General features: G+C 40.7%; 2 long non-coding RNA genes across 2 annotated transcripts; both read right to left on the bottom strand.

Annotated features, from left to right (window-relative positions):
• Positions 1 to 1261: 1261 nt before the first annotated feature.
• On the bottom strand, positions 1262 to 1891 carry LOC140038710 (uncharacterized). Its single transcript, XR_011842279.1, has 2 exons — positions 1595 to 1891; positions 1262 to 1476 (listed from the first exon to the last, which is right to left on the bottom strand). It is a non-coding gene; the product is annotated as an uncharacterized lncRNA (long non-coding RNA).
• A 1760-nt stretch (positions 1892 to 3651) lies between these two features.
• On the bottom strand, positions 3652 to 9558 carry LOC140038709 (uncharacterized). The gene is made up of 3 exons (XR_011842278.1): positions 7658 to 9558; positions 4095 to 4157; positions 3652 to 3976 (listed from the first exon to the last, which is right to left on the bottom strand). It is a non-coding gene; the product is annotated as an uncharacterized lncRNA (long non-coding RNA).
• Positions 9559 to 10164: the final 606 nt, after the last annotated feature.

The following is a 10164-nucleotide window of genomic DNA, read 5'->3' as shown; positions in this document are numbered from 1 at the left end:
GGAACTGAATGAGTAGTAAAACTATTGTAAAATAATATATTCCAAATAAAAGGGAATTTTTAAAAAAATATAAGGGATTTTACAAGTCCTCACAATCATACTACCAAAATGCACACAGGAACACACACCAAAACCCTAGTATGCACAAAAACCCTAACTTATGCCCTTCCTTTAGAAAACTCATAACTTGAGTTATAAATATCAAAAATTTATAAACTTGGCTTGTTAAAAATTAGACTTCAAATACTAAGAATCTTTAGAAGACACCTCAAAGAGATTTAGTTCATGAGTTGGTTCAAAATGAGCCATAAGCTACTACAACATTCCTATGTTTACTTGTGCAGGGCAGAATTGTCAGTCAACTTTGCCAATTTCCTAGAATTTTTAGAGATTGAATCAAACTCTAAATTTTACACCATAGGAAGCTCTATGAGTCTAGTTTCAAACACAACAAGCGGAACTCAATTCCGACTTTCCTATACGAAGTTATAGCCAATTTTTCCCAAAACTGTGCAGAGCCTCCTGTGAAAATTTCTAGATTTTCTAATAAATTGAGATTATGAAACTTTTCTTAGTAAAATTCACTCCCTTGGCTCATATTCAACCAGAAATCTAAGGCAAGTAAGTTCAAATAAGAGCTATAAAGACAAGTAAAATTTCGGGGTCTCACAATAGCAAAACAAACTAGCATCCAACTAAGAAGATTTAAGGATAATTTTAAAAGAAATTAGCATCAACAAGATAGTCGTCTAAGCTGGAAATTACCACGAACTCTAGGCAGCTTGAAACATAGACTCATCAAGTTCATATTTTCCAGATTTTTGACAATCAACATTAGCTCTTTACTTTGCTGAGTTCAATACCAGCATTAGCTAGCATCTTCACAAACTTCTAATACTTGGTGACTCTATGATTTGTCGTTAAGCTCTCATGTATATTACCTCATGGAATTAACAGTTCAATGTAATTGTATTCTATGCTTTACAATATAGCTGAAAATTGCATTTCCTTTGCTCACCCTGATTGACTAAACTAAATGGTGTGACAGCCCCAACTTCCCCAAAGGCGAACCAAAGGGGTTAGCGGACTGCCTGCCCAGTTCTCGCCAGGACTAACGGTGCAGTTTCGAGCGATCTACTGCGTTCCGGAACTTACAAATGTGCGTAACCAAGTCAAAATGGCAAAATAACCCAAAATAAAAAAAAATGAAATCCGGAGTCGGCCATGAATAGTAACCGACCCGTCAGAACCCAACCAAACGTTAAAACACATATACACTTGACATTTTGCAATTACAAGCCACAATGGCATACAAAAGTAATCCAAAAGTTACTACATGTTTGGTTTGCCAAATTAAAGTGAAAACGGCCCTAAAGATACATTTAGGGTCCCACTTCATATACAATACAAAAGAGATATTCATCTAGTTCATTCAGCAACCATCTATCAAGATTCATTCCAAAAATAGTCATATTCCTGTAAGGAAAACAAAAGGAACGGTGTGAGCTAATTGCCCAGTGAGATACTATCACTTAAGCAAACAAGTTCATGTATCAAAGCCATATATTAACACACAAGTGAGTAGTACACTCACCAAGCTTGCAAATGCGGTTTCATGCACTTCCGTCACAAGAACGTCGTGAACCACCGTCACGCCCTAAAACATGCAAACAAGCACAATGAGACTAGATAACGAGTCATAATCCAATGCCAAATATGACCCCAATAGGGTTCCATAAGCATACACACACATTAGAGGAAACCAGAAAATTCGGAAATGCAATTAGCTTTGGCCCTGAAAAAAAACAGTTTTTGACCTCTTTTTACGGTAATGGCACCAAAGGCACCAAGATTACCGGATGAAGGTGTACGATACACCGTTTCGAAGCTAAAATACAGGGCTACAACATTACAGAAGGTCACTCAACCCAGTTTTGAGTGCAACCAGGTCAAAAATGCAAGATACTACATCAAAACCGTAAAAACAGATTCACAAAATGCATTCTGGTGTAAACATCATAACTCAGCCTACACAAGTCCAAATCCAGAAATTCCAAAGCCACTCGAAAGCTTAGAAATAGGGTTACATTTCATCAGAAGACCTCAACAACCAATTCCAAAGCAATTCCAGCCAAAACAACCAATTACAGGCGTAATTCTTACATTCGGATAAAACCAGGACAGCAAGGGTAATTTCGACTTTTCTCATTATACACTACTCCGATTGACCTGAAATTTTGTAGGCACCTCTAAAATGTCATTCTCTACAACGTTTATGTTTTAATCTAAGGCCAATTCGGTCTCTAACTAGGAGCTACAAAACCGGGCGGAATGTTCTTCACAAAAACCCTAACTTGTCAATTTTTCTTCCAAACAGAAATTGGTTGCAATTAATCACTTTTTCCACCTCCTAGAGTCATTACATACCATTTCCAATCATCATAGATAGTCACACAATTATGTTCATATTAAAACAGAAAAAACACCAATAAATAGAAAACTTCACTAATTCAACCACACGGTTTCCCCAGTACCCTATCCGGTGTGGGTTGTCTATTTCCGCGCCCACGTCCCCGTCCACTACGTGTTCCTTCCATAACTTTACTTGATCTAGGCCATGGTACTAAACCAATATAAAACAATGCATGTAAGTAACCCAAAACTTTTCCAAACAAATATATACATTCCAAACAAGGCAAACAACACACATATATACAAGCAGTCAAGTCAAGTTTAGTCAAGTCGAGTACAAAACATGGACAATCCCCAAGGGAATGGCCTCAACAAAAGAAATATACACATAGCTAATCTAGCCGTACAAAATGATTAGCTAAGGCCCTTCTCCCTATCCGCCCTATGTACAAAACCAAAACTATCCAAAACAAACCCTAGAAGTCAGGACCTAGACCGACGACGAGCTATGAGACCCACCCGACAGAGTGGATCCAACCCCAGTCTCAGGCCCTACACATGAGTCCTCGTCACTCACGCCCTCGGCCACATCCGCGCAAAGGTTCAGGATCGAGGCGGCTCGAGCCTTAACCTTGCGAGCGAGCTTGGTCTCGCGCTCTTGGGCTTCCCTAAGCTGAGTGCAGAGGTCATCAACCCTATCCTCTGCCTCAAGCACATCGTACTTCAGACCCTCAATGCGCTCAGTCTGTCTCTCATTGGCCGCCCTAAGCTGGGTCACCTCGGCCTCAAGTCTCGCATTCTCTCCGGCCAACTCCTTACGCTCCTCGTCCACCGCAAACACTAGAGCGTTAGGGTAGGCATACTTATGTCGACACTCGCACCGTCTAAAGCGGTTAGACGGGCTCCAACGCACGACGGCCCCTCCTGGCCGTATCTGGTATGGTATCACTGGGAGTGCTCCACGAGGTCTCTCGCCCAAAGGACTATCACTAGGCTCACCCTGTCCGGCCATCCTACACCAAAAGAGTAATTAACCATAAATAAGCTTAAAGGCCATAAATAAAGAACCCTCACATCGAGCATTTCTATTACACCCAGGCTAATTCAAACCTAGGCTTTGATACCACCTGTGACAGCCCCACCTTCCCCAAAGGCGAACCAAAGGGGTTAGCGGACTGCCTACCCAGCTCTCGCCAGGACTAACGGTGCAGTTTCGAGCGATCTATTGCGTTCCGGAACTTACAAACGTGCGTAACCAAGTCAAAATGGCAAAATAACCCAAAATAAAAAAAAATGAAATCCGGAGTCGGCCATGAATAGTAACCGACCCGTCAGAACCCAACCAAACGTTAAAACACATATACACTTGACATTTTGCAATTACAAGCCACAATGGCATACAAAAGTAATCCAAAAGTTACTATATGTTTGGTTTGCCAAATTAAAGTGAAAACGGCCCTAAAGATACATTTAGGGTCCCACTTCATATACAATACAAAAGAGATATTCATCTAGTTCATTTAGCAACCATCTATCAAGATTCATTCCAAAAAGAGTCATATTCCTGTAAGGAAAACAAAAGGAACGGTGTGAGCTAATTGCCCAGTGAGATACTATCACTTAAGCAACCAAGTTCATGTATCAAAGCCATATATTAACACACAAGTGAGTAGTACACTCACCAAGCTTGCAAATGCGGTTTCATGCACTTCCGTCACAAGAACGTCGTGAACCACCGTCACGCCCTAAAACATGCAAACAAGCACAATGAGACTCGATAACGAGTCATAATCCAATGCCAAATATGACCCCAATAGGGTTCCATAAGCATACACACACATTAGAGGAAACCAGAAAATTCGGAAATGCAATTAGCTTTGGCCCTGAAAAAAAACAGTTTTTGACCTCTTTTTACGGTAATGGCACCAAAGGCACCACGATTACCGGATGAAGGTGTACGATACACCGTTTCGAAGCTAAAAGACAGGGATACAACATTACAGAAGGTCACTCAACCCAGTTTTGAGTGTAACCAGGTCAAAAATGCAAGATACTACATCAAAACCGTAAAAACAGATTCACAAAATGCATTCTGGTGTAAACATCATAACTCAGCCTACACAAGTCCAAATCCAGAAATTCCAATGCCACCCGAAAGCTTAGAAATAGGGCTACATTTAATCAGAAGACCTCAACAACCAATTCCAAAGCAATTCCAGCCAAAACAACCAATTACAGGCGTAATTCTTACATTCGGATAAAACCAAGACAGCAAGGGTAATTTCGACTTTTCTCATTATACACTACTCCGATTGACCTGAAATTTTGTAGGCACCTCTAAAATGTCATTCTCTACAACGTTTATGTTTTAAGCTAAGGCCAATTCGGCCTCTAACTAGGAGCTACAAAACCGGGCGGAATGTTCTTCACAAAAACCCTAACTTGTCAATTTTTCTTCCAAACAGAAATTGGTTGCAATTAATCACTTTTTCCACCTCCTAGAGTCATTACATACCATTTCCAATCATCATAGATAGTCACACAATTATGTTCATATTAAAACAGAAAAAACACCAATAAATAGAAAACTTCACTAATTCAACCACACAGTTTCCCCAGTACCCTATCCGGTGTGGGTTGTCTATTTCCGCGCCCACGTCCCCGTCCACTACGTGTTCCTTCCATAACTTTACTTGATCTAGGCCATGGTACTAAACCAATATAAAACAATGCATGTAAGTAACCCAAAACTTTTCCAAACAAATATATACATTCCAAACAAGGCAAACAACACACATATATACAAGCAGTCAAGTCAAGTTTAGTCAAGTCGAGTACAAAACATGGACAATCCCCAAGGGAATGGCCTCAACAAAAGAAATATACACATAGCTAATCTAGCCGTACAAAATGATTAGCTAAGGCCCTTCTCCCTATCCGCCCTATGTACAAAACCAAAACTATCCAAAACAAACCCTAGAAGTCAGGACCTAGACCGACGACGAGCTATGAGACCCACCCGACAGAGTGGATCCAACCCCAGTCTCAGGCCCTACACATGAGTCCTCGTCACTCACGCCCTCGGCCACATCCGCGCAAAGGTTCAGGATCGAGGCGGCTCGAGCCTTAACCTTGCGAGCGAGCTTGGTCTCGCGCTCTTGGGCTTCCCTAAGCTGAGTGCAGAGGTCATCAACCCTATCCTCTGCCTCAAGCACATCGTACTTCAGACCCTCAATGCGCTCAGTCTGTCTCTCATTGGCCGCCCTAAGCTGGGTCACCTCGGCCTCAAGTCTCGCATTCTCTCCGGCCAACTCCTTACGCTCCTCGTCCACCGCAAACACTAGAGCGTTAGGGTAGGCATACTTATGTCGACACTCGCACCGTCTAAAGCGGTTAGACGGGCTCCAACGCACGACGGCCCCTCCTGGCCGTATCTGGTATGGTATCACTGGGAGTGCTCCACGAGGTCTCTCGCCCAAAGGACTATCACTAGGCTCACCTGACGCGCCCCACTTTTCGAATGTGATAGTGTTGATGTGTGGTGTGAGATGTGATTGTGTAGTGTGTGTGAACGTGTGCAAAATGAAAATAAAGGCCATGGGACTTAATAATGCGACGGTTTGGCCATATAAAGTTCAAAAAGGGTTTTTTGTATCAAAAATGGAGTCGCCACTTGGTATAGAGTTAGGGTGTACCAAGTCACCCAAAAATGATTTTTGTTTTTGAAAAGTAAATAAACCCTTTTAGAGAACTTTTGGGTCTACGTAACCAAAAGAGGGATCGGGGGTCACATTTGACGAAGGGGAAGGCAAGGATAAAAATCCAAGGCACCCCTTCGACCTAGCCAAGGCTAGTTGCGTGACTTAAACCAATTTTCCCTAATTTTTCTACCCAAGGTATGTATCGCGTATTGGATATGTCTATATGAATGCAAAAACCTAGATCTAGGGGGACATGGGGGAAATTTCTCTTCAAAGGTTGAGTGGTGCCAATCACATTAATTGTGAAGCCCAATAATGATCCTTTGGAGAGGTCACACGTAATCCTAAATGACGTAAAAATGAGTGGAATGCATGCCATGTGAAAGTGTGAGTTTGTGTGAAGTGAGAAAAATGATAAAAGTAATAAGATATAAGTGGGGGTGTGCAAATGTCTTTATAAGGTAAAGTAAGTAAAGAATAATAAGGTGAAAAATGCCATAAGGTGCATGTGTGCGAGTGATATGGTATAGAGTGTAAGTAGTTGAATAAAACGTGTAAAATGAAAGTAGTGTGAAGTGAGAAGGTAGAAAGAGGAATGGAATATAAAGTAAGTGATAGTGAATGAATGAAATGCATGAATCCTATAGGAATGCATCAAGACGGGTACGGGGACTCTTAACTTTGTGACTTGATTTTTCCTTTGATAGAGGGAATATAAGCGTGCTAAGGCTTAGAAAAAGCCACACTCGTCTATATCCCATATTTAAGGGGACTCTTCAGGCAAATGTACCCTAACTAGCATGAGATGCAAGACCTAAAGTGAGGGGAAAGGGGAATCGAGGAGCATGCCAGATGATAAAACTAAGGAAAAATGCATGATATGTAGTGAACAGGCAAATAATGCATTAATGAAAAACAAAGGAAAAATCCTATTGGGTCTAGCGTTGGACTAGCCCTTTCTATGAATTCCACAACTAGACTAGTGGAAACGACAAAAGAAGCCACAACTAGCGTTGGACTAGTGTGGTGACGTACATTCATCCATTCCATTCAGCCACACTATAAAAAAACGAGTAGACATGCAAATCACTTATAAACACGTAGCACATAACACTTAGCATGCTCGACTAGATGCAAGAGCCTAATAAAGCACTTAAACATGTAGCAACAAAAGCAAGCAACCAAGGGGAGGGGGAAATGGACCAGATGCTCTCCGAGCCCTATCTATTACAAGCCAAGAGGTGTACACATACCCCATAATGAATAACTTAAATAAAAAGCAAAAGTGAATGAAATAAATGAAAGGAATTAAAGAAAGGCAACAAAAGGGGAAGGGGAAATGGACCGAATTGCTCGCCAAGCCCTATCTATTACAAGCCAAGAGGTGTACACATACCCCACAATGAATAACTTAAATAAAAGCAAAAGTAAATGAAATAAATGCAAGGAATTAAGGAAAGGCAAGGAAAGCGAAGTAGACATGCATATTCACATAACACGTAGAATCACATAGGGGAGAGACAAAAAGATAAAAGAAATTATACCTCCCTTGAGTTGATGCCCTAAATGGAGTGAAATCACTTATTTATCCTCCAAAATAAAAGAAATGGTCAAGGTACCAATTTATTTGGGAAAATTAAAGAAAATAGGCAAACACAAGCTCACTTGGTCATAAAGCCCCTAAAGTCATGAATTAAGTGCAATTGAAACAAAGCATGGTAGTCAATTGAAACAAACAAGCAATGAAGTTGTAAAATTAAAAGCTACCAAGGACCAAATTGAGGAAATCATTCAATTGATTGGGCCATAGTAGGACAAGGGGAGACTTGGGGGGCCAAAGTGTAATTTTTGAAAGCTTTCATGCATGCATACGTAATGGTTTAAGCTTCTGCAATTTTATTTAGACAAGGCTTCTGCAATCAGCACTTCACCAAAAAAACAGCTTTCAAACACAATTAAATCCAAGCAAACAATCACACAATCCTCTCACTTTGCATCATGAAACTTGTAGATGCAAATCTGAACAACTCAAGCAACTTCATGCCAAGCTTTCAAAACATTTCTGCAACAAACATTTCTGCATTTTCTAGACTGCAATATTGCCGCAACTTCAAGAAACTTTCGACCAACCAGATTCATGCCAAGCATATGCATTAACCCAAGTAAACAAACAAGCAAGACATGAATTGGATATCCCAATCAAGCAAGGACATGGGAGGGAACTCAGGCATGGAAAGAACTAATGCAGAAATCTGGAAAAATGCATGCAAAATGGCTCAGTGACCTGATGGTTTATTTTCCAGCAAGCAGGGAATGCGATGCAAGTGTTTTTTAGACTTCAAACACCCCAAACCAGCACTGAATCATTCCATTCCTTGTCCTTAACACAAATTAAACATGCAACTTAGGTGCAAAGACTCGGGGAGCAACCACGAGACAGAAAAACAGAACAGAAAAATGCAACTTCTTTTTGTTTTGCTAAGAGATTTCGCAGCTACAAAGCTCGTGTAAGTTAAAATGCCAAAACATTCGATTAAACCCAACCATTTATTCAGCGAATGCACACATATTTTCAGATATCTGTTTTAGCAGTGAAGGAACCAAAAAAAACGTAGAAAAGACAACACCACACTTCGGCTAATGTATCAAGATGCAGTGACAGGCAAAGCAGCAAATGGCAGGTTACGGTCTGCTGTCATAGTATCCAAATCCCAACAGAGCAAAACTTAATCAAGCAGGGGGGAAAGTCACGGCTGCAACAGCTTTTAGCTACTTGTGGCAATCCAAAAATACTCCACACTTTGCTATTTAAACAATGGTAGCTAACACACATGGGATACTATCTAACAACAAACAAACACCCAAGAGACAATTTAATCTACTCCAGAAAAAATTCAGCAGACCGAAGAGGTTGTCTTCTTAAAAACCGCTGCAACAAAACAAAACAAAGTCAAGGCCTGTTGCGGCAGACCCTTGTTAATCTTCCTAAACCCAAATCGTAAAAAAAACAAGACACTAGGAATGAATTTGCAACTCACGGATCATGGGCATGCTGCTTACGGAGGAAAGAAAAACATGAAAGTTAACAGCTTTTTGGAGTCATAGGTTTTCCATCACACATATTCAGAATACACATAATAACCCACGTACAAATTCATGCTTGAAAGCTTCAAGATACTGAAATAAAGGAAAGAAGAACCACTTACGGTACGCGAGCTTTTCTTGATGAAGGTCCGCAGCTGCTAAATGGCGTGAGGGTTGGCAGTTCCTCCTTGCTCTCCGCCGTATCCTTTCTTCCCTCTTACCCGCTCCAGATTTTTCTTCTCAGCCGTCCCCTTTGCCTCCCCGATTCCCTCTCTCGTTTTCTTGGATCTTCTAAGCCCTTTTTCTTCCTATCACCCCTAACCCCAGCTCTCTCTTTCAGTTTTTCTCTCGCTGTCCCCACTCTCAATCTCTCAGCTCTCAGTTTTTCTTTTAGCCGTTCCTTCTATTTCCTCCCCTTCTCCAATCTCAGCTTTTCACTCAGCCCCCACCACTCTCAATCTCTCTGATGATCTCTCCTTTCAAACGTCCGCCGTCACTTTAATATCCTCCTCTCGAAAAATCCTCCCCCTTGCGGCTTTCTCCCCTTTCTCTTTTTATACCCGGCCAACCCTCACCTCAAGGGTGAGGATGGAAGGTTCAATTCTGCCCTAGCCTTCCAGCCCTTCGATGAGCATAGGTGATGCCCTTGCAAACTGCCAAAAATTGTAGCTTTGCATGCCGCGACATTTTCTCTCTTTTTTTTTTTTTTTTTTTTGACTTGACAACTAATTAATTAAGAATAATAATAATAATAATAATAATAATAACAAAAACAACTTAATTAACGTTGGATAAAAATAAAAATAAAAAAACAAAAATGCAACTTTTCTCATTTTCCTTTTTTCATTTTTTCTCATTTTTCACATTTTCTCTTTTTTCCAAATGAACCAAATAGAAGATAAATTAAGTAGAAATGACTAAAATAGATAAATAAAGCCAAAACAAAATTTCTACTTTTCCTTTTTCA

The sequence above is a fragment of the Coffea arabica genome, chromosome 3e, assembly GCF_036785885.1.
Source record: "Coffea arabica cultivar ET-39 chromosome 3e, Coffea Arabica ET-39 HiFi, whole genome shotgun sequence".
Taxonomy (NCBI): domain Eukaryota; kingdom Viridiplantae; phylum Streptophyta; class Magnoliopsida; order Gentianales; family Rubiaceae; genus Coffea; species Coffea arabica.
The sequence above is the reverse complement of the archived record's forward strand: the minus strand, read 5'-3'. Positions and strand labels throughout refer to the sequence as shown.